This window comes from Bufo gargarizans, chromosome 4 (genome assembly GCF_014858855.1).
Source record: "Bufo gargarizans isolate SCDJY-AF-19 chromosome 4, ASM1485885v1, whole genome shotgun sequence".
NCBI classification, from domain to species: Eukaryota; Metazoa; Chordata; class Amphibia; order Anura; family Bufonidae; genus Bufo; species Bufo gargarizans.
This window is the reverse complement of record NC_058083.1, coordinates 145633634-145659686: the sequence shown is the minus strand read 5'-3', so window position 1 is coordinate 145659686 and position 26053 is coordinate 145633634.

Sequence of the window (26053 nt, the reverse complement as noted above, 5' to 3'; positions counted from 1 at the left end):
CGCACCTTTCCTGTGGGGGGGGGGACTGCTTCCTTCTCCCCTGTGATGCCTAATACCCGGCGTATAAGACGACCCCCGCCTTTAGAAAATGATTTCTGGTGTTAGAAAGTCGTCTTATACGCCAGAATATACGGTACTCTCGACTGCTGAAAGAAACTATGACGTGGGTAATAGGGAATTGCTGGCCATTAAGTTGGCTTTTGAAGAATGGCGCCATTGGTTTGAAGGAGCAATTCATCCTATTACGGTAATTACTGATCACAAAAATCTGGCTTACCTTGAGTTGGGTAACTGACTGAATCCAAGGCAGGCCAGATGGTCACTGTTTTTCACCAGATTTAACTTTATTGTCACCTATCACCCTGGGGTTAAGAACATCAAGGTGGATGCTTTGTCACGCACCTTTCCTGGGGGGGGGGGGAGGGAGGCTCGGTTATTCTAAAGATCCTAGTCCTATTTTGTCTGAAGGGGTAGTCATAACTGCCCTATATCCTAATAGTTGTTCCTTCAGACCTACATCACAAGGTATTCGAGGAACATCACTGCAATGTCTTGGCTGGACACCCTGGGAGTAGATGCACTGTTGATCTCATCTCGCGCAGATTTTGGTGGCCAGGGTTGCGTAAGTGTGTTGAGGACTACGTGTCAGCCTGTTGTCTCGTGCAAAGGTGACACATACTCAGCCTTCTGGATCTCTTCTTTATCACGGATTTACTGAATTCTTCGGGAAAAACTGTGATCCTGGTGGTAGTTGATCGTTTTAGCAAAATGGCGCATTTTATAGCATTTCCTGCTCTACCTAATGCCAAATCTCTTGCACAGGTGTTTGTCGGAAACATCATAAACTACATGGCATTTTCTCTGATGTGGTGTCTGATCGGGGGACTCAGTTTGTTTCCAGATTCTGGAAAGCGCTCTGCACTCGTCTGGGTGTACAATTGTACTTTTCTTTGGCTTTTCATCCTCAGTCGAACGGACAGACAGAGCGCTTCAATCATAATCTGGAGATTTACTTGAGATGTTTTTTGTTTCGGAGAACCAGAAGGACTGGTCTTCATTCTTGTTGTTAGCTGAGTTTGCCATTAATAACCATAGAAAGGAGTCCACTGATAAGTCACTGTTATGGATTCCATCCGCAGTTTGGCACATTTTCTGTTTTTCAAACTTCCGGTATTCTTGAGGAGGAACGATTTTCCTCTTCTTTATCTTCGATTTGGCGGAAAATTCAAAATAACCTGAAAAAGATGGGCAATAGGTATAAGCGTGTGGCTGACAGGAGACATATGAATGGTCCGGACCTGAGAGTGGGTGATTCTGTGTGGCTGTCCACAAGAAACATTAAGCTTAAGGTACCTTCTTGGAAGTTGAGCCCAATAATTATTGGTCCATATAAGATCACTGCCATTGTTAACCCTGTAGCCTTCCATCTTGAAATTCCGCAGGCTTTGAACATTCATAACGTATTTCATAAGTCGTTGTTGAAGAAATGTGTCGTACCTATTAAACCATCCTCCCGCTACTGTCATGGTGGACAGTAATTTAGAATTTCAAATCAGCAGGATTGTAGACTCCCGAGTTCTCTGTAGATCTCTTCAGTATGTCGTCCACTGGAAGGGTTATGGACCAGAGGAGAGGATGTGGGTTCCAGCGGCCAATGTTAATGCAAATCATATGGTGAAGGCCTTTCAGAGAGCCCATCCTCATAAGGTCGGTCCTGGGTGCCCGGAGGTCACCCGTAGAAGGGGGCGGGTACTGTAACAGTCCCTCAGGTGACTGATGTCAGGAGATCAGGGAGATCGACTGAGCGTGGAGGAATCTAACACCCTCCTTGATTTCTCTTGATTCAGTATTGATAGGGTAAATGACCACTTCCCTTTTCTCGGCTGTTGCTTAGTGGTCATCACTTCTACCCTTTATAGTCTGACCCCACCCTTCTGACTATGCGTTAGATAGCTTCACTTGGGTTTGGCTGAGCTTGTGTGAGTTTGTCTCTGGTGTTCCTGCTCGTCCTTCTCTACAGAAGTTAAGTGTTGTGTTTGTGTTTGTTTTATTCCATGTCGTTTGTATCTGGGCCTGAGACAGAGACTTCCATTCATCCATATGGGAGGAATGGGTTGTCTCTGGTCCTTACCATATTCCAGGGCCTTATAGGGAAATAAGAGCCTAGGTATCCTGCATATGAGTATTCCTACCTTCAAGCACTATTCATATTGATAAGTAGCTAGGGCCCAGATTAGAGTTGTTTAGGAGATGACCTGTTTTTTCCCTAGTTTCAAGGCCAAGTTACTGTTACCCTTCCCTCCTGTGTTCAGTGTGGAGTTTTTCCCCCACACTGATCATAACAGAGATGCAGACTAGTGTTGAGCGCGAATATTCGAATATCGATTTTTTTTTTGCGAATATCAGCACTTTGCTAATTCGCGAATATTTCGAATATAGTGATATAAATTTGATATTTCGAATATTCGTTTCTTTTTTTTCTTTTTTTTTATTGTTATATTTTTTTCTTTCCCACTTCCCTAAAGTAGTTCTTACATGTCCTTTGGATTCCTGGCTTCCTGGCTGCTCCAGTCAGTGCCCGTTGCCGCTTCTGCCGACTTCCGTGCTCATGGAGCGTCCCCATCACCATGGGAACGTCTCCATATACTAGAATGTACTGTCGGATTTGAGAATTACGTTGAAATCGCAACTCGATTATTTCAAGTTATAATAATCGAATTTTGATTTTAACTTAAAGGCTTAAAGGGACACTGACAGGCAAATTCAGCATATTGTGTTATATATCTGACATTACAAGTCTTATACAGTCTATTAAAAGCATGTAAGTATCCCCCCTGTCCACCTTCTAAATACCGAAATATAAAGTTTTATAACTTGCCTGTCTCCTCACCAATCTGCCCAAGGGGCGGCGTTTCATCTAAAAATGCGCCCAGCCAGCTGCTCCCAACTGCCGTTCTGTAGCCCCGCCCAGCTCATCAATATTCACTTCGCTGGGCGGGGCTACAACTCTCCGCACTATCATTAACCCCTTTGGAGATGTGAGTGAGCAGCGCTCTGAAGCGCCTCTGGGAACGCAGGCAGGGTGTGTACAGCAGGCGCGATCTAACCACGGCGGGGCGCAGGCGCAGAGGATTAGACGGACGCTGCCAAGAGGATTCTATCAACCATACGCAGGATCGTGACTGGGGAGAGTTGTAGCCCCGCCCAGCGAACGGCAGTTGGGAGCAGCTGGCTGGGCGCATTTTCAGATGAAACGCCGCCCCTTGGGCAGATTGGTGAGGAGACAGGCAAGTTATAAAACTTTATATTTCGGTATTTAAAAGGTGGACAGGGGGGATACTTACATGCTATTAATAGACTGTATAAGACCTGTAATGTCAGATATATAACACAATATGCTGAATTTGCCTGTCAGTGTCCCTTTAAGGCTACTCTCCTATTGAAATAGCAATGCGATTAATTCAAGTTATAATAATCGAATTTCGATTTTAACTTAGCACTGCTATATTCCATATTCGTTAATTCTAGCCTAATATGGAATATAGCAGTGCTAAGTTAAAATCGAAATTCGATTATTATAACTTGAATTAATCGAATTGCGATTTCAACTTCGACCTGGTTTACTATGGTTGGCTTGGTAAAATTAGCGAATATGACTACTGTATTCGTCATAGTCCACAAAACGAATATAACGAATGTATTCGTCATATTCCACAAAACGAAGATAACGAAGTATTCGGCATCTTCGTTTTATCTACCTATTCATCAACTTCGCTAATTCTAGCAATCATATAGGAAAGTATACTATAGAGACAGCTAAGTTTAATTCGCTATGCGATTATATGACTGCTTTTTAAAAAAAAAAATAGAATAATTATAATACCTGATAATTATTATAATTATTATATTTATAAAAAAAAAAGCAAAGTAATATAATCGCATAGCGAATTAAACTTAGCTGTTTCTATAGTAAACTTTCCTATATGATTGCTAGAATTAGCGAAGTTGATGAATAGGTAGATAAAACGAAGATGCCGAATACTTCGTTATCTTCGTTTTGTGGAATATGACGAATACATTCGTTATATTCGTTTTGTGGAATATAACGAATATATTCGTCATATTCGCTAATTCTACCAAGCCATTGAAGCCAACCATATAGTAAACCAGGTCCAAGTTGAAATCGCCATGCGATTAATATAACTCAAAGTAATCGCATGGCGATTTCAATTTAGTACTGCTATATTCCATGCTCATGGAGCGTCCCCATCACCATGGGAACGACTCCATATACTAGAATGTACTGTCGGATTTGAGAATTACGTTGATATCGCAATTCGATTATTTCAAGTTATAATAATCGAATTGCTATTCCAACTTAGCACTGCTATATTCCATATTCGTTAATTCTATCCTAATATGGAATATAGCAGAGCTAAGTTGAAATCGCAATTCGATTGCTGGCCTCGATTGAGTCCCCTGCTGGCCTCGGAGCGCTCACAGCGTATGCCCCCAGGCAGCACTCCAGCGTCTCGGCGTGTGCGTCCTCGCTCTCTAGGGCGCGCGCGCGCCGGGACTCTTAGATTCAAAGGGCCAGTGCACCAGTGATTGGTGCCTGGTCCAAAGGGGTTATTAAGGGTTAAGGTTTGTGAGAGGCAGTGCTGACTTAATTAGGCTGCACCTGTGCACTGCCCATTTATACCTTCTCCTCCCAGAGCTTTCTGCCGGATCTTTGTGCCTTGTGCCTCAGAGAAAGCGTTCCCTACTGTGTTAGTTTGCCTTGCCTGTTGCCGAACCCGTTGCTACCGTCTACTCGCCTTTGAACCTTTGCCGCCTGCCCTTACCTCTGCTACGTCCGACTACGCTCTTGCCTTCTCCCTGTATACCACGCCTTATCAGCTGCCAGAGAGGTCGAGTTGTTACTAGGGGACACGACCTGGTAGTTACCGCCGCAGCAAATGCATCCCGCTTTGCGGCGGGCTCTGGTGAAGACCAGTAACGGCTTAGAACCGGTCCTTTAGTACAACCCGCGCCATCGCCTCTCTGGTCCAGAGGATCCACTACCTGTCCTGCAGGTACGTGACTGTAAGATCCAGCCATGGATCCCGCTGATGTTCCCCTGCCAAGCCTAGCGGACTTCACCACCATTGTGGCCCAGCAGGGTCAACAGCTGGCCCAGTTGACCGCTATGTTGCAGCAGCTCCTGCCTTCTCAGCAACAGCCAGCTCCTCCGTCTGCTCCTGCTGCATCACCTCCGCCTGCAGTTACCACCTGTTCCAGAATCCGTTTGTCTCTACCCGACAAATATGACGGAGATCCTAAGCAGTGCCGTGGGTTCTTGTCGCAGTGCTCTCTCCACCTCGAGCTTTTGTCCGACCAGTTTCCTTCTGAGCGAGCCAAGGTAGCCTTTATTCTCAGTTTACTGTCCGGGAAGGCCCTGGCCTGGGCTACACCACTATGGGACCGCGCAGATCCTGCCACGCTTCCGTCCAGAGCTTCTGCCTAGAGTTCCGGAATGTTTTTGAGGAGCCTGCCCGGGTTACCTCCGCAGAGGCTGCCTTTCTAAATTTGACCCAAGGAGGTTCTTCCGTAAGTGACTATGCCATTCAGTTCCGCACCCTGGCCTCTGAGCTGAACTGGAACAATGAAGCCCTTTGCGCCACCTTCAAGAAGGGACTTAACAGTGAAGTAAAGGACGTTCTGGCTGCACGTGAGCTTCCTTCCACTCTTAGTGGTCTCATCTTGCTGGCCACTAGGATAGACAAACGTTTTGCCGAAAGACAAGAGGAACTCCTCCTTGAAAAGGAAAAAGCTCGTCCTAGACGCTTTCCTCGTCTGGCTCCCGTTTTTCTGCGTCCACCTCAACCCGCTACTGGGTTTTCCGCCGTGGAAGCCATGCAGGTGGATCTGTCACGCCTGACTCCGCAAAAAACGAAGCCGCCGCAGAAACGAGAACCTGTGTCTGTACTGTGCCAGTACCGAGCACTTACTTAGAGATTGTCCTCTCCGTCCACCGCGATCGGGAAACGTAAGAGGTCCCGTAACAGACAATCTGGCTTCATGTCAGCAGAGAATCAGTCTGCATGTCATAGCAGAGAATGAGGCTTCACGTCACCCACCACTGCAACAGTCCATTTTCATAAATTTAGGCCCAGCACCCAGGCAGAGGAGAGAGGTCCCGTAACAGAGGATCTGGCTTCATGTCAGCAGAGAATCAGTCTGCATGTCATAGCAGAGAATCAGGCTTCACGTCAGCCACCACTGCAACAGTCCATTTTCATATATTTAGGCCCAGCACCCAGGCAGAGGAGAGAGGTCCCGTAACAGAGGATCTGGCTTCATGTCACCAGAGAATCAGTCTGCATGTCATAGCAGAGAATCAGGCTTCACGTCAGCCACCACTGCAACAATCCATTGGCATATATTTAGGCCTAGCACACAGGCAGAGGAGAGAGGTCCCGTAACAGACAATCTGGCTTCATGTCAGCAGAGAATCAGTCTTCATATCATAGCAGAGAATCAGGCTTCACGTCAGCCACCAATGCAACAGTCCATTGTCAGATATTTAGGCCCAGCACCCAGGCAGAGGAGAGAGGTCCCGTAACAGAGGATCTGGCTTCATGTCAGCAGAGAATCAGTCTTCATGTCATAGCAGAGAATCAGGCTTCACGTCACCCACCACTGTAAGAGTCCATTTTCATAAATTTAGGCCCAGCACCCAGGCAGAGGAGAGAGGTCCCGTAACAGACGATCTGGCTTCATGTCAGCAGAGAATCAGTCTGCATGTCATAGCAGAGAATGAGGCTTCACGTCACCCACCACTGCAACAGTCCATTTTCATAAATTTAGGCCCAGCACCCAGGCAGAGGAGAGAGGTCCCGTAACAGAGGATCTGGCTTCATGTCACCAGAGAATCAGTCTGCATGTCATAGCAGAGAATCAGGCTTCACGTCACCCACCACTGCAACAGTCCATTGTCATAAATTCAGGCCCAGCACCCAGGCAGAGGAGAGAGGTCCCGTAACAGACAATCTGGCTTCATGTCACCAGAGAATCAGTCTGCATGTCATAGCAGAGAATGAGGCTTCACGTCAGCCACCACTGCAACAATCCATTGGCATATATTTAGGCCTAGCACACAGGCAGAGGAGAGGTTCATTCAACTTTGGGTAGCCTTGCAATATAATGGTAAAATGAAAATAAAAATAGGATTGAATGAGGAAGTGCCCTGGAGTCCAATAATATATGGTTATGGGGAGGTAGTTAATGTCTAATCTGGACAAGGGACGGACAGGTCCTGTGGGATCCATGCCTGGTTCATTTTTATGAACGTCAGCTTGTCCACATTGGCTGTAGACAGGCGGCTGCGTTTGTCTGTAATGACGCCCCCTGCCGTGCTGAATACACGTTCAGACAAAACGCTGGCTGCCGGGCAGGCCAGCACCTCCAAGGCATAAAAGGCTAGCTCTGGCCACGTGGACAATTTAGAGACCCAGAAGTTGAATGGGGCCGAACCATCAGTCAGTACGTGGAGGGGTGTGCACACGTACTGTTCCACCATGTTAGTGAAATGTTGCCTCCTGCTAACACGTTGCGTATCAGGTGGTGGTGCAGTTAGCTGTGGCGTGTTGACAAAAGTTTTCCACATCTCTGCCATGCTAACCCTGCCCTCAGAGGAGCTGGCCGTGACACAGCTGCCTTGGCGACCTCTTGCTCCTCCTCTGCCTTGGCCTTGGGCTTCCACTTGTTCCCCTGTGACATTTGGGAATGCTCTCAGTAGCGCGTCTACCAACGTGCGCTTGTACTCGCGCATCTTCCTATCACGCTCCAGTGCAGGAAGTAAGGTGGGCACATTGTCTTTGTAGCGTGGATCCAGCAGGGTGGCAACCCAGTAGTCCGCACAGGTTAAAATGTGGGCAACTCTGCTGTCGTTGCGCAGGCACTGCAGCATGTAGTCGCTCATGTGTGCCAGGCTGCCCAGGGGTAAGGACAAGCTGTCCTCTGTGGGAGGCGTATCGTCATCGTCCTGCCTTTCCCCCCAGCCACGCACCAGTGATGGACCCGAGCTGCGTTGGGTGCCACCCCGCTGTGACCATGCTTCATCCTCATCCTCCTCCACCTCCTCCTCATCCTCGTCCTCCTCGTCCTCCAGTAGTGGGCCCTGGCTGGCCACATTTGTACCTGGCCTCTGCTGTTGCCAAAAACCTCCCTCTGAGTCACTTCGAAGAGACTGGCCTGAAAGTGCTAAAAATGACCCCTCTTCCTCCTCCTCCTCCTCCTCCTCCTGGGCCACCTCCTCTTCCATCATCGCCCTAAGTGTTTTCTCAAGGAGACATAGAAGTGGTATTGTAACGCTGATAACGGTGTCATCGCCACTGGCCATGTTGGTGGAGTACTCGAAACAGCGCAACAGGGCACACAGGTCTCGCATGGAGGCCCAGTCATTGGTGGTGAAGTGGTGCTGTTCTGTAGTGCGACTGACCCGTGCGTGCTGCAGCTGAAACTCCACTATGGCCTGCTGCTGCTCGCACAGTCTGTCCAGCATGTGCAAGGTGGAGTTCCACCTGGTGGGCACGTCGCATATGAGGCGGTGAGCGGGAAGGCCGAAGTTACGCTGTAGCGCAGACAGGCGAGCAGCGGCAGGATGTGAACGCCGGAAGCGCGAACAGACGGCCCGCACTTTATGCAGCAGCTCTGACATGTCGGGGTAGTTGTGAATGAACTTCTGCACCACCAAATTCAGCACATGCGCCAAGCAAGGGATGTGCGTCAAATTGGCTAGTCCCAGAGCTGCAACGAGATTTCGCCCATTATCACACACCACCAGGCCGGGCTTGAGGCTCACCGGCAGCAACCACTCGTCGGTCTGTTGTTCAATACCCCGCCACAACTCCTGTGCGGTGTGGGGCCTGTCCCCCAAACATATGAGTTTCAGAATGGCCTGCTGACGTTTACCCCGGGCTGTGCTGAAGTTGGTGGTGAAGGTGTGTGGCTGACTGGATGAGCAGGTGGAAGAAGAGGAGGAGGAAGCCGAGAAGGAGGAGGTGGCAACAGGAGGCAAAGAATGTTGCCCTGCGATCCTTGGCGGCGGAAGGACGTGCGCCAAACAGCTCTCCGCCTGGGGCCCAGCTGCCACTACATTTACCCAGTGTGCAGTTAGGGAGATATAGCGTCCCTGGCCGTGCTTACTGGTCCACGTATCTGTGGTTAGGTGGACCTTGCTACAGATGGCGTTGCGCAGTGCACACTTGATTTTATCGGATACTTGGTTGTGCAGGGAAGGCACGGCTCTCTTGGAGAAGTAGTGCCGGCTGGGAACAACATACTGTGGGACAGCAAGCGACATGAGCTGTTTGAAGCTGTCTGTGTCCACCAGCCTAAATGACAGCATTTCATAGGCCAGTAGTTTAGAAATGCTGGCATTCAGGGCCAGGGATCGAGGGTGGCTAGGTGGGAATTTACGCTTTCTATCAAATGTTTGTGAGATGGAGAGCTGAACGCTGGCGTGTGACATGGTTGAGACGCTTGGTGACGGAGGTGGTGGTGGTGGTGTTGGTGGTACATCCCCTGTTTGCTGGGCGGCAGGTGCCAACGTTCCTCCAGAGGCGGAGGAAGAGGCCGAGGCGGCAGCAGCAGAATAGGCCGAGGCGGCAGCAGCAGAAGAGGTAGCAGGGGGAGCCTGAGTGACTTCCTTGGTTTTAAGGTGTTTACTCCACTGCAGTTCATGCTTTGCATGCAGGTGCCTGGTCATGCAGGTTGTGCTCAGGTTCAGAACGTTAATGCCTCGCTTCAGGCTCTGATGGCACAGCGTGCAAACCACTCGGGTCTTGTCGTCAGCACATTGTTTGAAGAAGTGCCATGCCAGGGAACTCCTTGAAGCTGCCTTTGGGGTGCTCGGTCCCAGATGGCGGCGGTCAGTAGCAGGCGGAGTCTCTTGGCGGCGGGTGTTCTGCTTTTGCCCACTGCTCCCTCTTTTGCTACGCTGTTGGCTCGGTCTCACCACTGCCTCTTCCTCCGAACTGTGAAAGTCAGTGGCACGACCTTCATTCCATGTGGGGTCTAGGACCTCATCGTCCCCTGCATCGTCTTCCACCCAGTCTTGATCCCTGACCTCCTGTTCAGTCTGCACACTGCAGAAAGACGCAGCAGTTGGCACCTGTGTTTCGTCATCATCAGAGACATGCTGAGGTGGTATTCCCATGTCCTCATCATCAGGAAACATAAGTGGTTGTGCGTCAGTGCATTCTATGTCTTTCACCGCTGGGGAAGGGCTAGGTGGATGCCCTTGGGAAACCCTGCCAGCGGAGTCTTCAAACAGCATAAGAGACTGCTGCATAACTTGAGGCTGAGACAGTTTCCCTGGTATGCATGGGGGTGATGTGACAGACTGATGGGGTTGGTTTTCAGGCGCCATCTGTGCGCTTTCTGCAGAAGACTGGGTGGGAGATAATGTGAACGTGCTGGATCCACTGTCGGCCACCCAATTGACTAATGCCTGTACCTGCTCAGGCCTTACCATCCTTAGAACGGCATTGGGCCCCACCATATATCGCTGTAAATTCTGGCGGCTACTGGGACCTGAGGTAGTTGGTACACTAGGACGTGTGGATGTGGCAGAACGGCCACGTCCTCTCCCAGCACCAGAGGGTCCACTAACACCACCACGACCATGTCCACGTCCGCGTCCCTTACTAGATGTTTTTCTCATTGTTATGGTTCACCACAACAACAAATATATTATTTGGCCCAATGTATTGTATTCAAATTCAGCGGGATATAAATTTGAGGCCTAGTATTTAGGCGCTGGGTGACCGGTATGGATTTAGTGACAGAATTAGACTTGGAAATGCACAGAAGCGTGTGTGTGAAGTTATTCTGAATGACCCTATGTGCACCTTCAATATGATCTACCCTTTTAGGGATAGATTTCAAATAGCTCTGATATAGCAGAAACCACTAAATTATGAAATTGCTAAATTGGGAATTGTATTTCAACCCAGAACAAGAAATGTGCTTTGAACGGACACTAAATAACTTCGCCCAGCTACAACAGTACAGCGGTACGAGAGATTTAGCGGGATATAAATTTGAGGCCTAGTATTTAGGCGCTGGGTGACAGGTATGGGTTTAGTGACAGAATTAGACTTGGAAATACACAGTAGCGGGTGTGTGTGAAGTTATTCTGAATGACCCAATGTGCACCTTGAATATTATATACCCTTTTAGGGATAGATTTCAAATAGCTCTGATATAGCAGAAACCACTAAATTATGAAATTGCTAAATTGGGAATTGTATTTCAACCCAGAACAAGAAATGTGCTTGAACGGACACTAAATAACTCGCCCAGCTACAGCACTAAGGACAGATTTAGCGGGATATAAATTTGAGGCCTAGTATTTAGGCGCTGGGTGACAGGTATGGGTTTAGTGACAGAATTAGACTTGGAAATACACAGTAGCGGGTGTGTGTGAAGTTATTCTGAATGACCCAATGTGCACCTTGAATATTATATACCCTTTTAGGGATAGATTTCAAATAGCTCTGATATAGCAGAAACCACTAAATTATGAAATTGCTAAATTGGGAATTGTATTTCAACCCAGAACAAAAAATGTGCTTTGACGGACACTAAATATCTTGCCCAGCAACAACAGTACAGCGGTAACGAGAGATTTAGCAGGATATAAATTTGAGGCCTAGTATTTAGGCGCTGGGTGACAGGTATGGGTTTAGTGACAGAATTAGACTTGGAAATACACAGTAGCGGGTGTGTGTGAAGTTATTCTGAATGACCCAATGTGCACCTTGAATATTATATACCCTTTTAGGGATAGATTTCAAATAGCTCTGATATAGCAGAAACCACTAAATTATGAAATTGCTAAATTGGGAATTGTACTTCAACCCAGAACAAAAAATGTGCTTTGACGGACACTAAATATCTTTCCAAGCAACAACAGTACAGCGGTAACGAGAGATTTAGCAGGATATAAATTTGAGGCCTAGTATTTAGGCGCTGGGTGACAGGTATGGGTTTAGTGACAGAATTAGACTTGGAAATACACAGTAGCGGGTGTGTGTGAAGTTATTCTGAATGACCCAATGTGCACCTTGAATATTATATACCCTTTTAGGGATAGATTTCAAATAGCTCTGATATAGCAGAAACCACTAAATTATGAAATTGCTAAATTGGGAATTGTACTTCAACCCAGAACAAAAAATGTGCTTTGACGGACACTAAATAACTTTCCCAGCTACAACAGGACAGCGGTAACGAGAGATTTAGCGGGATATAAATTTGAGGCCTAGTATTTAGGCGCTGGGTGACAGGTATGGGTTTAGTGACAGAATTAGACTTGGAAATACACAGTAGCGGGTGTGTGTGAAGTTATTCTGAATGACCCTATGTGCACCTTCAATATGATCTACCCTTTTAGGGATAGATTTCAAATAGCTCTGATATAGCAGAAACCACTAAATTATGAAATTGCTAAATTGGGAATTGTATTTCAACCCAGAAGAAAAAATGTGCTTTGACGGACACTAAATAACTTTCCCAGCTACAACAGGACAGCGGTAACGAGAGATTTAGCAGGATATAAATTTGAGGCCTAGTATTTAGGCGCTGGGTGACAGGTATGGGTTTAGTGACAGAATTAGACTTGAAAATACACAGTAGCGGGTGTGTGTGAAGTTATTCTGAATGACCCAATGTGCACCTTGAATATTATATACCCTTTTAGGGATAGATTTCAAATAGCTCTGATATAGCAGAAACCACTAAATTATGAAATTGCTAAATTGGGAATTGTACTTCAACCCAGAACAAAAAATGTGCTTTGACGGACACTAAATATCTTTCCAAGCAACAACAGTACAGCGGTAACGAGAGATTTAGCAGGATATAAATTTGAGGCCTAGTATTTAGGCGCTGGGTGACAGGTATGGGTTTAGTGACAGAATTAGACTTGGAAATACACAGTAGCGGGTGTGTGTGAAGTTATTCTGAATGACCCAATGTGCACCTTGAATATTATATACCCTTTTAGGGATAGATTTCAAATAGCTCTGATATAGCAGAAACCACTAAATTATGAAATTGCTAAATTGGGAATTGTACTTCAACCCAGAACAAAAAATGTGCTTTGACGGACACTAAATAACTTTCCCAGCTACAACAGGACAGCGGTAACGAGAGATTTAGCGGGATATAAATTTGAGGCCTAGTATTTAGGCGCTGGGTGACAGGTATGGGTTTAGTGACAGAATTAGACTTGGAAATACACAGTAGCGGGTGTGTGTGAAGTTATTCTGAATGACCCTATGTGCACCTTCAATATGATCTACCCTTTTAGGGATAGATTTCAAATAGCTCTGATATAGCAGAAACCACTAAATTATGAAATTGCTAAATTGGGAATTGTATTTCAACCCAGAACAAAAAATGTGCTTTGACGGACACTAAATAACTTTCCCAGCTACAACAGGACAGCGGTAACGAGAGATTTAGCAGGATATAAATTTGAGGCCTAGTATTTAGGCGCTGGGTGACAGGTATGGGTTTAGTGACAGAATTAGACTTGAAAATACACAGTAGCGGGTGTGTGTGAAGTTATTCTGAATGACCCAATGTGCACCTTGAATATTATATACCCTTTTAGGGATAGATTTCAAATAGCTCTGATATAGCAGAAACCACTAAATTATGAAATTGCTAAATTGGGAATTGTACTTCAACCCAGAACAAAAAATGTGCTTTGACGGACACTAAATAACTTTCCCAGCTACAACAGGACAGCGGTAACGAGAGATTTAGCAGGATATAAATTTGAGGCCTAGTATTTAGGCGCTGGGTGACAGGTATGGGTTTAGTGACAGAATTAGACTTGAAAATACACAGTAGCGGGTGTGTGTGAAGTTATTCTGAATGACCCAATGTGCACCTTGAATATTATATACCCTTTTAGGGATAGATTTCAAATAGCTCTGATATAGCAGAAACCACTAAATTATGAAATTGCTAAATTGGGAATTGTACTTCAACCCAGAACAAAAAATGTGCTTTGACGGACACTAAATAACTTTCCCAGCTACAACAGGACAGCGGTAACGAGAGATTTAGCGGGATATAAATTTGAGGCCTAGTATTTAGGCGCTGGGTGACCGGTATGGATTTAGTGACAGAATTAGACTGGGATATGGCCAAAAAATAACCACACTATTGCTGGTTAAATGCACTTGGTGACGGGCGCAGCTTGCCCCTGATGTAGTATATGGCCAAAAAATGAACAGACTATTGCTGGTTAAATGCACTTGGTGTCACAGCTTGACCAACCACACTACTGAGGGTTAAATGCACTTGGTGACGGGCGCAGCTTGCCCCTGATGTAGTATATGGCCAAAAAATAAACAGACTATTGCTGGTTAAATGCACTTGGTGTGACAGCTTCACCCTGATGTAGGCTTTAGCCAGAAAACAACCACACCATTGAGGGTTAAATGCACTTGGTGACAGGCGCAGCTTGCCCCTGATTTTGTATATGGCCAAAAAATGAACAGACTATTGCTGGTTAAATGCACTTGGTGTGACAGCTTCACCCTGATGTAGGCTTTAGCCAAAAAACAACCACACCATTGAGGGTTAAATGCACTTGGTGACAGGCGCAGCTTGCCCCTGATTTTGTATATGGCCAAAAAATGAACAGACTATTGCTGGTTAAATGCACTTGGTGTGACAGCTTCACCCTGATGTAGGCTTTAGCCAAAAAACAACCACACCATTGAGGGTTAAATGCACTTGGTGACAGGCGCAGCTTGCCCCTGATTTTGTATATGGCCAAAAAATGAACAGACTATTGCTGGTTAAATGCACTTGGTGTGACAGCTTCACCCTGATGTAGGCTTTAGCCAAAAAACAACCACACCATTGAGGGTTAAATGCACTTGGTGACAGGCGCAGCTTGCCCCTGATTTTGTATATGGCCAAAAAATGAACAGACTATTGCTGGTTAAATGCACTTGGTGTGACAGCTTCACCCTGATGTAGGCTTTAGCCAAAAAACAACCACACCATTGAGGGTTAAATGCACTTGGTCGCAGCTTGTGCTGGCGCACCACAAGACACAAAATGGCCGCCGATCACCCCAGAAAAATGTGACTGACAAACGGTCTGGGCAGCCTAAAAACAGTGAGCAATTGAGGATCAGCAGCTCAATGATCCACAGCTGCAGATCGATCAGTTAATCAAGTCCTTTGGAGGAGTTAATCTGCCTAATCTCGCCCTACTGTCGCAGCCGCAACCTCTCCCTACGCTAATCAGAGCAGAGTGACGGGCGGCGCTATGTGACTCCAGCTTAAATAGAGGCTGGGTCACATGGTGCTCTGGCCAATCACAGCCATGCCAATAGTAGGCATGGCTGTGATGGCCTCTTGGGGCAAGTAGTATGACGCTTGTTGATTGGCTGCTTTGCAGCCTTTCAAAAAGCGCCAAGAAAGCGTCACAAAAGCGCGAAGAAAGCGACGAACACCGAACCCGAACCCGGACTTTTACGAAAATGTCCGGGTTCGGGTCCGTGTCACGGACACCCCAAAATTCGGTACGAACCCGAACTATACAGTTCGAGTTCGCTCATCCCTAACCACAGGTTCTCAATGGGGTTCAGATCAGGTGAACAAGGAGGCCATGTCATTAGATTTTCTTTTTTTTTACCCTTTCTTTCCAGCCACGCTGTGGAGTACTTGGACGCGTGTGATGGAGCATTGTCCTGCATAAAAATCATGTTTTTCTTGAAGGATGCAGACTTCTTCCTGTACCACTGCTTGAAGAAGGTGTCTTCCAGAAACTGGCAGTAGGACTGGGAGTTGAGCTTGACTCCATCCTCAACCTGAAAAGGCCCCACAAGCTCATCTTTGATGATACCAGTCCAAACCAGTACTCCACCTCCACCTTGCTGGCGTCTGAGTCGGACTGGAGCTCTCTGCCCTTTACCAATCCAGCCACGGGCCCATCCATCTGGCCCATCAAGACTCACTCTCATTTCATCAGTCCATAAAACCTTAGAAAAATCAGTCTTGAGATATTTCTTGGCCCAGTCTTGACGTTTCAGCTTGTGTGTCTTGTTCAGTGGTGGTAGTCTTTCAGCCTTTCTTACCTTGGCCATGTCTCTGAGTATTGCACACCTTGTGCTTTTGGGCACTCCAGTGATGTTGCAGCTCTGAAATATGGCCAAACTGGTGGCAAGTGGCATCTTGGCAGCTGCACGCTTGACTTTTCTCAGTTCATGGGCAGTTATTTTGCGCCTTGGTTTTTCCACACGCTTCTTGCGACCCTGTTGACTAATTTGAATGAATCGCTTGATTGTTCGATGATCATGCTTCAGAAGCTTTGCAATTTTAAGAGTGCTGCATCCCTCTGCAAGATATCTCACTATTTTTGACTTTTCTGAGCCTGTCAAGTCCTTATTTTGACCCATTTTGCCAAAGGAAAGGAAGTTGCCTAATAATTATGCACACCTGATATAGGGTGTTGATGTCATTAGACCACACCCCTTCTCATTACAGAGATGCACATCACCTAATATGCTTAATTGGTAGTAGGCTTTCGAGCCTATACAGCTTGGAGTAAGACAACATGCATAAAGAGGATGATGTGGTCAAAATACTCATTTGCCTAATAATTCTGCACTCCCTGTATACGTGAGAACCTACAGAGAGGATTCATAAGAAAATCTTCTTCTCCTGCTGGGGCCGGTTTTTTCTTCGTGACAAAAAAAGACAGCTCCCTCCGCCCCTGAATTGACTACAGAGGTCTTAATAAAATTACCATCAAGAACCGTTACCCTCTGCCTCTAATCTCTGAGCTATTTGATCGTCTCCGAGGGGCTAAGATCTTCACTAAATTGGAACTTCGAGGGGCCTATAATCTGATCCGTATCCGTGAGGGAGACGAATTGAAGACCACCTTTAACACAAGGGACGGCCATTTTGAGTATTTGGTGATGCCCTTCGGCCTCTGCAACGCACCTGCTGTCTTCCAGGAATTCGTCAATGATATTTTCAGGGACTTACTTTACACCTGCGTGGTCGTATACCTGGATGATATCCTCATCTTTTCCTCCAATTTGGATCAACACCGGGTCCATGTGCAACAAGTTCTTACTCGTCTTAGGAGAAATTGCCTGTACGCTAAACTTGAAAAAGTCTTTTTGAACGGACCTCCCTGCCTTTCCTGGGATACATTATCTCAGCCCAAGGACTTCAAATGGACCCAGCCAAGCTCTCGGCGGTTCTGGATTGGCCACGCCCCTCTGGTCTCCGAGCCATACAAAGATTTCTGGGCTTTGCGAATTACTACAAGCAATTCATCCCTCACTATTCCACTCTGGTAGCTCCTATCGTGGCCCTCACAAGAAAAGGAGCTAACCCCAAATCCTGGCCTTCCCAAGCCGAGGAAGCCTTCCAGTCCCTGAAATCCGCCTTTGCCTCTGCACCCGTTCTCTCTAGATTAGATTCCACCAAGCCTTTTTCTCTTGAAGTGGATGCCTCCTCGGTGGGAGCTGGAGCTGTCCTCACCCAGAAGTCTTCCCGGGGCAAGACTTCAACTTGTGGCTTCTTTTCAAAAACATTCTCTTCCGCAGAGAGAAATTACTCCATTGGGGACAGGGAACTGCTGGCTATTAAATTGGCACTGGAGGAATGGAGACATTTACTCGAGGGCGCCACACATCCTGTGTACATCTTCACGAACCACAAGAACCTGGCTTATCTCCAGTCTGCTCAGAGATTAAATCCCCGTCAGGCTCGTTGGTCTCTGTTCTTCGCCCGCATTAATTTTGAGATCCATTTCCGTCCGGCTTGTAAGAACATTAGGGCAGATGCTCTGTCTCGCTCCTCTGATGTGGTGGGCGACGAGTTAACACCTCGATATATTATCCCTCCAGAACGCCTTATTACAGTCGCTCCCGTGGACCGGCGCCTTCTTCCTCCTGGCAAATCCTACGTACCTCCACGTCAGCGGCTGCGAATTCTCACGTGGGGCCACGCCTCCCCTTTTGCCGGTCATCCAGGGGTGCTAAAGTCTCTCCAACTAATCTCCCAAAGGTACTGGTGGTCTTCTCTGGAGAAATATGTCTTGGACTTCGTCCAGGCCTGTATGATTTGCGCCCGGGATAAATCGCCTCGCCAGAAACCAGCGGGTCTCCTCTTGCCTCTACCTGTTCCTGAAGTTCCCTGGTCTCACATCGCCATGGACTTTATTACAGATCTTCCCTCCTCCCATGGCAAGTCCGTTATTTGGGTCGTGGTGGATCGCTTCTCCAAGATGGCTCACTTTGTACCCCTGCCCGGTCTACCCTCTGCACCCATGTTGGCCAAACAATTTTTTCAACACATCTTCCGTCTCCATGGCCTTCCCAAACATATTGTCTCGGATCGTGGGGTACAATTAGTCTCCAAATTCTGGAGGGCTCTATGTGCTCAGCTCGAGATCAAATTGGACTTTTCTTCTTCGTACCATCCTCAGTCTAACGGCCAAGTAGAACGGGTGAACCAAATTTTGGGTGACTATCCGCGTCACTTTGTATCCTCACACCATGACGACTGGGCTGATCTACTTCCCTGGGCGGAGTTCTCCTACAACTACAAACAATCCTCTGCCTCTAACAAGTCTCCTTTCTTTGTAGTTTTTGGCGGTCATCCTCTTCCACCTCTGCCGCAGTCTCCCACTCCTTCTTCTGTACCTGCCGTTGACAGTCTTGTACAGGATTTTTCCTCCATCTGGCGAGAAACCCACGCTGCTCTCCTCAAGGCTTCCGCCCATATGAAGGTTCAAGCTGACAAGAGACGCAGATCTCCTCCGGAATTTCGCCCGGGTGACAAGGTGTGGCTCTCCTCTAGGTACATCCGATTTAGGGTCCCAAGTTACAAGTTGGGCCCTCGTTTCTTGGGACCCTATAAAATCAAGAGTCGTATCAATCAAGTTTCTTATCAGCTCCATCTTCCTCCCTCGCTCCGAATCTATAATTCCTTCCATGTCTCCCTTCTTAAACCTGCTGTCTTTAACCGTTTTTCTCCCAAGCTTGTTTCTCCAACCCCTGTCGCCGGTACCTCTGATATATTCTCTGTCAAGGAGATCTTGGCGACCAAGATCTCCCGGGGGAAAATATTTTTTTGGGTCGACTGGGAGGGCTGCGGTCCTGAGGAGAGGTCATGGGAGCCGGAGGAGAACATCCTGGACCGCAGTCTCATCCGCAAGTTCTTCGGTACCAAAAAGGGAGGGAGACCAAAGGGGGGGTACTGTTACGCTGAGCGCTCCGGGTCCCCTGCTGGCCTCGGAGCGCTCACAGCGTATGCCCCCAGGCAGCACTCCAGCGTCTCGGCGTGTGCGTCCTCGCTCTCTAGGGCGCGCGCGCGCCGGGACTCTTAGATTCAAAGGGCCAGTGCACCAGTGATTGGTGCCTGGTCCAAAGGGGTTATTAAGGGTTAAGGTTTGTGAGAGGCAGTGCTGACTTAATTAGGCTGCACCTGTGCACTGCCCATTTATACCTTCTCCTCCCACATCTTTCTGCCGGATCTTTGTGCCTTGTGCCTCAGAGAAAGCGTTCCCTACTGTGTTAGTTTGCCTTGCCTGTTGCCGAACCGGTTGCTACCGTCTACTCGCCTTTGAACCTTTGCCGCCAGCCCTGACCTCTGCTACGTCCGACTACGCTCTTGCCTTCTCCCTGTGTACCACGCCTTATCAGCTGCCAGAGAGGTCGAGTTGTTATTAGGGGACACGACCTGGTAGTTACCGCCGCAGCAAATCCATCCCGCTTTGCGGCGGGCTCTGGTGAAGACCAGTAACTGCTTAGAACCGGTCCTTTAGTACAACCCGCGCCATCGCCTCTCTGGTCCAGAGGATCCACTACCTGTCCTGCAGGTACGTGACAAACACTTCGTTATCTTCGTTTTGTGGAATATGACAAATACATTCGTTATATTTGTTTTGTGGAATATAACGAATATATTCGTCATATTCGCTAATTCTACCAAGCCAACCATAGTAAACCAGGTCCAAGTTGAAATCGCAATTCGATTAATTCAAGTTATAATAATCGAATTTCGATTTTAACTTAGCACTGCTATATTCCATATTCGTTAATTCTAGCCTAATATGGAATATAGCAGTGCTAAGTTAAAATCGAAATTCGATTATTATAACTTGAATTAATCGCATTGCTATTTCAATAGGAGAGTAGCCTTTAAGTTAAAATCAAAATTCGATTATTATAACTTGAATTTATCGCATTGCTATTTCAATAGGAGAGTAGCCTTTAAGTTACAATCGCAATACATAGAAACATAGAATGTGTCGGCAGTAGAGTTGAGCGAACACCTGGATGTTCGGGTTCGAGAAGTTCGGCCGAACATCCCGGAAATGTTCGGGTTCGGGATCCGAACCCGATCCGAACTTCGTCCCGAACCCGAACCCCATTGAAGTCAATGGGGACCCGAACTTTTCGGCACTAAAAAGGCTGTAAAACAGCCCAGGAAAGAGCTAGAGGGCTGCAAAAGGCAGCAACATGTAGGTAAATCCCCTGCAAACAAATGTGGATAGGGAAATGAATTAAAATAAAAATTAAATAAATAAAAATTAACCAAAATCAATTGGAGAGAGGTTCCATAGCAGAGAATCTGGCTTCCCGTCACCCACCACTGGAACAGTCCATTCTCAGATATTTAGGCCCCGGCACCCAGGCAGAGGAGAGAGGTCCCGTAACAGAGAATCTGTCTTCATGTCAGCAGAGAATTAGTCTGCATGTCATAGCAGAGAATGAGGCTTCACGTCAGCCACCACTGCAACAGTCCATTGGCATATATTTAGGCCCAGCACCCAGGCAGAGGAGAGAGGTCCCGTAACAGACAATCTGGCTTCATGTCAGCAGAGAATCAGTCTGCATGTCATAGCAGAGAATCAGGCTTCACGTCACCCACCACTGCAACAGTCCATTGTCATAAATTTAGGCCCAGCACTAGTGTTGAGCGGCATGTCCCATATTCGAATTCGCGAAATTTTGTGAATATTCGAAAGAATATTCGTAAAATATTCGCGATTATTCAAATTCGTTATTATTTCGCATATGCGATAATTCGAATTATCGCATAATACATATGCTATGCAAAATTCACATGTGCGCTAATGAAATCGCCTTACGAAGATTCGCAACTCAATTCAATCACTAATGTATGAATGCAATGCCCTTTGCCTCTGTTCTGGGACAAGTGTAGATATTCGCATGTGCGCTAATAAAATCGCCTTACGAAGATTCGCACCTCAATCACTTTCTAGGGAATGTGAGACTTTTGGGAATCAATCGAGATACAGTGGGGGGTGATGACAGTAGTTGACAGAGTACAGATCAATGTAATCTGTAAGGTGGAAAGTAAAATAAAAAATACGAATATTCGTAAATCGAATTTTACGAAGTTCTACGTATTCGCGAATATGGTGCTATACTATATGAATGCACAGGCCTTTGCCTCTCTGTTCTGGGGACAAGTGTAGATATTTGCATTTGCGTTAATAAAATCGCCTTACGAAGATTCGCAGCTCAATTCAATCACTAATGTATGAATGCAAAGCCCTTTGCCTCTGTTCTGGGACAAGTGTAGATATTCGCATGTGCGCTAATAAAATCGCCTTACGAAGATTCGCAACTCAATTCACTAATGTATGAATGCAAAGCCCTTTGCCTCTGTTCTGGGACGTGCCGATATTCGCATGTGCGCTAATAAAATCGCCTTACGAAGATTCGCGCCTCAATCACTTTCTAGGCAATGTGAGTAAGATCTGAGCTGTTGGACCTTTGGGAAACAATCAATTATATGTGTACTGTAATTTTGTGGGGGGGGGGGGAAACAAAAAACGAATATTCGTTTTTACGAATATATAGCACTATATTCGAAATATTCGCGAAATCGCGAAGTTGCGATATTCGCGAAAAAAATTTGCTTTTCGAATATTCGCGCTCAACACTACCCAGCACCCAGGCAGAGGAGAGAGGTCCCGTAACAGAGAATCTGGCTTCATGTCAGCAGAGAATCAGTCTTCATATCATAGCAGAGAATCAGGCTTCACGTCACCCACCACTGTAAGAGTCAATTTTCATAAATTTAGGCCCAGAACCCAGGCAGAGGAGAGAGGTCCCGTAACAGACAATCTGGCTTCATGTCAGCAGAGAATTAGTCTGCATGTCATAGCAGAGAATCAGGCTTCACGTCAGCCACCACTGCAACAGTCCATTGTCATAAATTTAGGCCCAGCACCCAGGCAGAGGAGAGAGGTCCCGTAACAGACAATCTGGCTTCATGTCAGCAGAGAATTAGTCTGCATGTCATAGCAGAGAATGAGGCTTCACGTCACCCACCACTGCAACAGTCCATTGGCATATATTTAGGCCTAGCACACAGGCAGAGCAGAGAGGTCCCGTAACAGACAATCTGGCTTCATGTCAGCAGAGAATCAGTCTGCATGTCATAGCAGAGAATGAGGCTTCACGTCACCCACCACTGCAACAGTCCATTGGCATATATTTAGGCCTAGCACACAGGCAGAGCAGAGAGGTCCCGTAACAGACAATCTGGCTTCATGTCAGCAGAGAATCAGTCTGCATGTCATAGCAGAGAATGAGGCTTCACGTCACCCACCACTGCAACAGTCCATTGGCATATATTTAGGCCTAGCACACAGGCAGAGCAGAGAGGTCCCGTAACAGACAATCTGGCTTCATGACAGCAGAGAATTAGTCTGCATGTCATAGCAGAGAATGAGGCTTCACGTCAGCCACCACTGCAACAGTCCATTGGCATATATTTAGGCCCAGCACCCAGGCAGAGGAGAGAGGTCCCGTAACAGACAATCTGGCTTCATGTCAGCAGAGAATTAGTCTGCATGTCATAGCAGAGAATCAGGCTTCACGTCAGCCACCACTGCAACAGTCCATTGTCATAAATTTAGGCCCAGCACCCAGGCAGAGGAGAGAGGTCCCGTAACAGACAATCTGGCTTCATGTCAGCAGAGAATTAGTCTGCATGTCATAGCAGAGAATGAGGCTTCACGTCAGCCACCACTGCAACAGTCCATTGGCATATATTTAGGCCTAGCACACAGGCAGAGCAGAGAGGTCCCGTAACAGACAATCTGGCTTCATGACAGCAGAGAATCAGTCTGCATGTCATAGCAGAGAATCAGGCTTCACGTCAGCCACCACTGCAACAGTCCATTGTCATAAATTTAGGCCCAGCACCCAGGCAGAGGAGAGAGGTCCCGTAACAGACAATCTGGCTTCATGTCAGCAGAGAATCAGTCTTCATATCATAGCAGAGAATCAGGCTTCACGTCACCCACCACTGTAAGAGTCAATTTTCATAAATTTAGGCCCAGAACCCAGGCAGAGGAGAAAGGTCCCGTAACAGACAATCTGGCTTCATGTCAGCAGAGAATCAGTCTTCATATCATAGCAGAGAATCAGGCTTCACGTCACCCACCACTGCAACAGTCAATTTTCATAAATTTAGGCCCAGAACCCAGGCAGAGGAGAAAGGTCCCGTAACAGACAATCTGGCTTCATGTCAGCAGAGAATCAGTCTTCATATCATAGCAGAGAATCAGGCTTCACGTCACCCACCACTGCAACAGTCAATTGTCATAAATTTAGGCCCAGCACCCAGGCAGAGGAGAGAGCTCCCGTAACAGAGGATCTGGCTTCATGTCAGCAGAGAATCAGTCTGCATGTCATAGCAGAGAATGAGGCTTCACGTCACCCACCACTGCAACAGTCCATTGGCATATATTTAGGCCTAGCACACAGGCAGAGGAGAGGTTCATTCAACTTTGGGTAGCCTCGCAATATAATGGTAAAATGAAAATAAAAATAGGATTGAATGAGGAAGTGCCCTGGAGTCCAATAATATATGGTTATGGGGAGGTAGTTAATGTCTAATCTGGACAAGGGACGGACAGGTCCTGTGGGATCCATGCCTGGTTCATTTTTATGAACGTCAGCTTGTCCACATTGGCTGTAGACAGGCGGCTGCGTTTGTCTGTAATGACGCCCCCTGCCGTGCTGAATACACGTTCAGACAAAACGCTGGCCGCCGGGCAGGCCAGCACCTCCAAGGCATAAAAGGCTAGCTCTGGCCACGTGGACAATTTAGAGACCCAGAAGTTGAATGGGGCCGAACCATCAGTCAGTACGTGGAGGGGTGTGCACACGTACTGTTCCACCATGTTAGTGAAATGTTGCCTCCTGCTAACACGTTGCGTATCAGGTGGTGGTGCAGTTAGCTGTGGCGTGTTGACAAAAGTTTTCCACATCTCTGCCATGCTAACCCTGCCCTCAGAGGAGCTGGCCGTGACACAGCTGCCTTGGCGACCTCTTGCTCCTCCTCTGCCTTGGCCTTGGGCTTCCACTTGTTCCCCTGTGACATTTGGGAATGCTCTCAGTAGCGTGTCTACCAACGTGCGCTTGTACTCGCGCATCTTCCTATCACGCTCCAGTGCAGGAAGTAAGGTGGGCACATTGTCTTTGTAGCGTGGATCCAGCAGGGTGGCAACCCAGTAGTCCGCACAGGTTAAAATGTGGGCAACTCTGCTGTCGTTGCGCAGGCACTGCAGCATGTAGTCGCTCATGTGTGCCAGGCTGCCCAGGGATAAGGACAAGCTGTCCTCTGTGGGAGGCGTATCGTCATCGTCCTGCCTTTCCCCCCAGCCACGCACCAGTGATGGACCCGAGCTGCGTTGGGTGCCACCCCGCTGTGACCATGCTTCATCCTCATCCTCCTCCACCTCCTCCTCATCCTCGTCCTCCTCGTCCTCCAGTAGTGGGCCCTGGCTGGCCACATTTGTACCTGGCCTCTGCTGTTGCCAAAAACCTCCCTCTGAGTCACTTCGAAGAGACTGGCCTGAAAGTGCTAAAAATGACACCTCTTCCTCCTCCTCCTCCTCCTCCTCCTGGGCCACCTCCTCTTCCATCATCGCCCTAAGTGTTTTCTCAAGGAGACATAGAAGTGGTATTGTAACGCTGATAACGGTGTCATCGCCACTGGCCATGTTGGTGGAGTACTCGAAACAGCGCAACAGGGCACACAGGTCTCGCATGGAGGCCCAGTCATTGGTGGTGAAGTGGTGCTGTTCTGTAGTGCGACTGACCCGTGCGTGCTGCAGCTGAAACTCCACTATGGCCTGCTGCTGCTCGCACAGTCTGTCCAGCATGTGCAAGGTGGAGTTCCACCTGGTGGGCACGTCGCATATGAGGCGGTGAGCGGGAAGGCCGAAGTTACGCTGTAGCGCAGACAGGCGAGCAGCAGCAGGATGTGAACGCCGGAAGCGCGAACAGACGGCCCGCACTTTATGCAGCAGCTCTGACATGTCGGGGTAGTTGTGAATGAACTTCTGCACCACCAAATTCAGCACATGCGCCAAGCAAGGGATGTGCGTCAAATTGGCTAGTCCCAGAGCTGCAACGAGATTTCGCCCATTATCACACACCACCAGGCCGGGCTTGAGGCTCACCGGCAGCAACCACTCGTCGGTCTGTTGTTCTATACCCCGCCACAACTCCTGTGCGGTGTGGGGCCTGTCCCCCAAACATATGAGTTTCAGAATGGCCTGCTGACGTTTACCCCGGGCTGTGCTGAAGTTGGTGGTGAAGGTGTGTGGCTGACTGGATGAGCAGGTGGAAGAAGAGGAGGAGGAAGCCGAGAAGGAGGAGGTGGCAACAGGAGGCAAAGAATGTTGCCCTGCGATCCTTGGCGGCGGAAGGACGTGCGCCAAACAGCTCTCCGCCTGGGGCCCAGCTGCCACTACATTTACCCAGTGTGCAGTTAGGGAGATATAGCGTCCCTGGCCGTGCTTACTGGTCCACGTATCTGTGGTTAGGTGGACCTTGCTACAGATGGCGTTGCGCAGTGCACACTTGATTTTATGGGATACTTGGTTGTGCAGGGAAGGCACGGCTCTCTTGGAGAAGTAGTGCCGGCTGGGAACAACATACTGTGGGACAGCAAGCGAC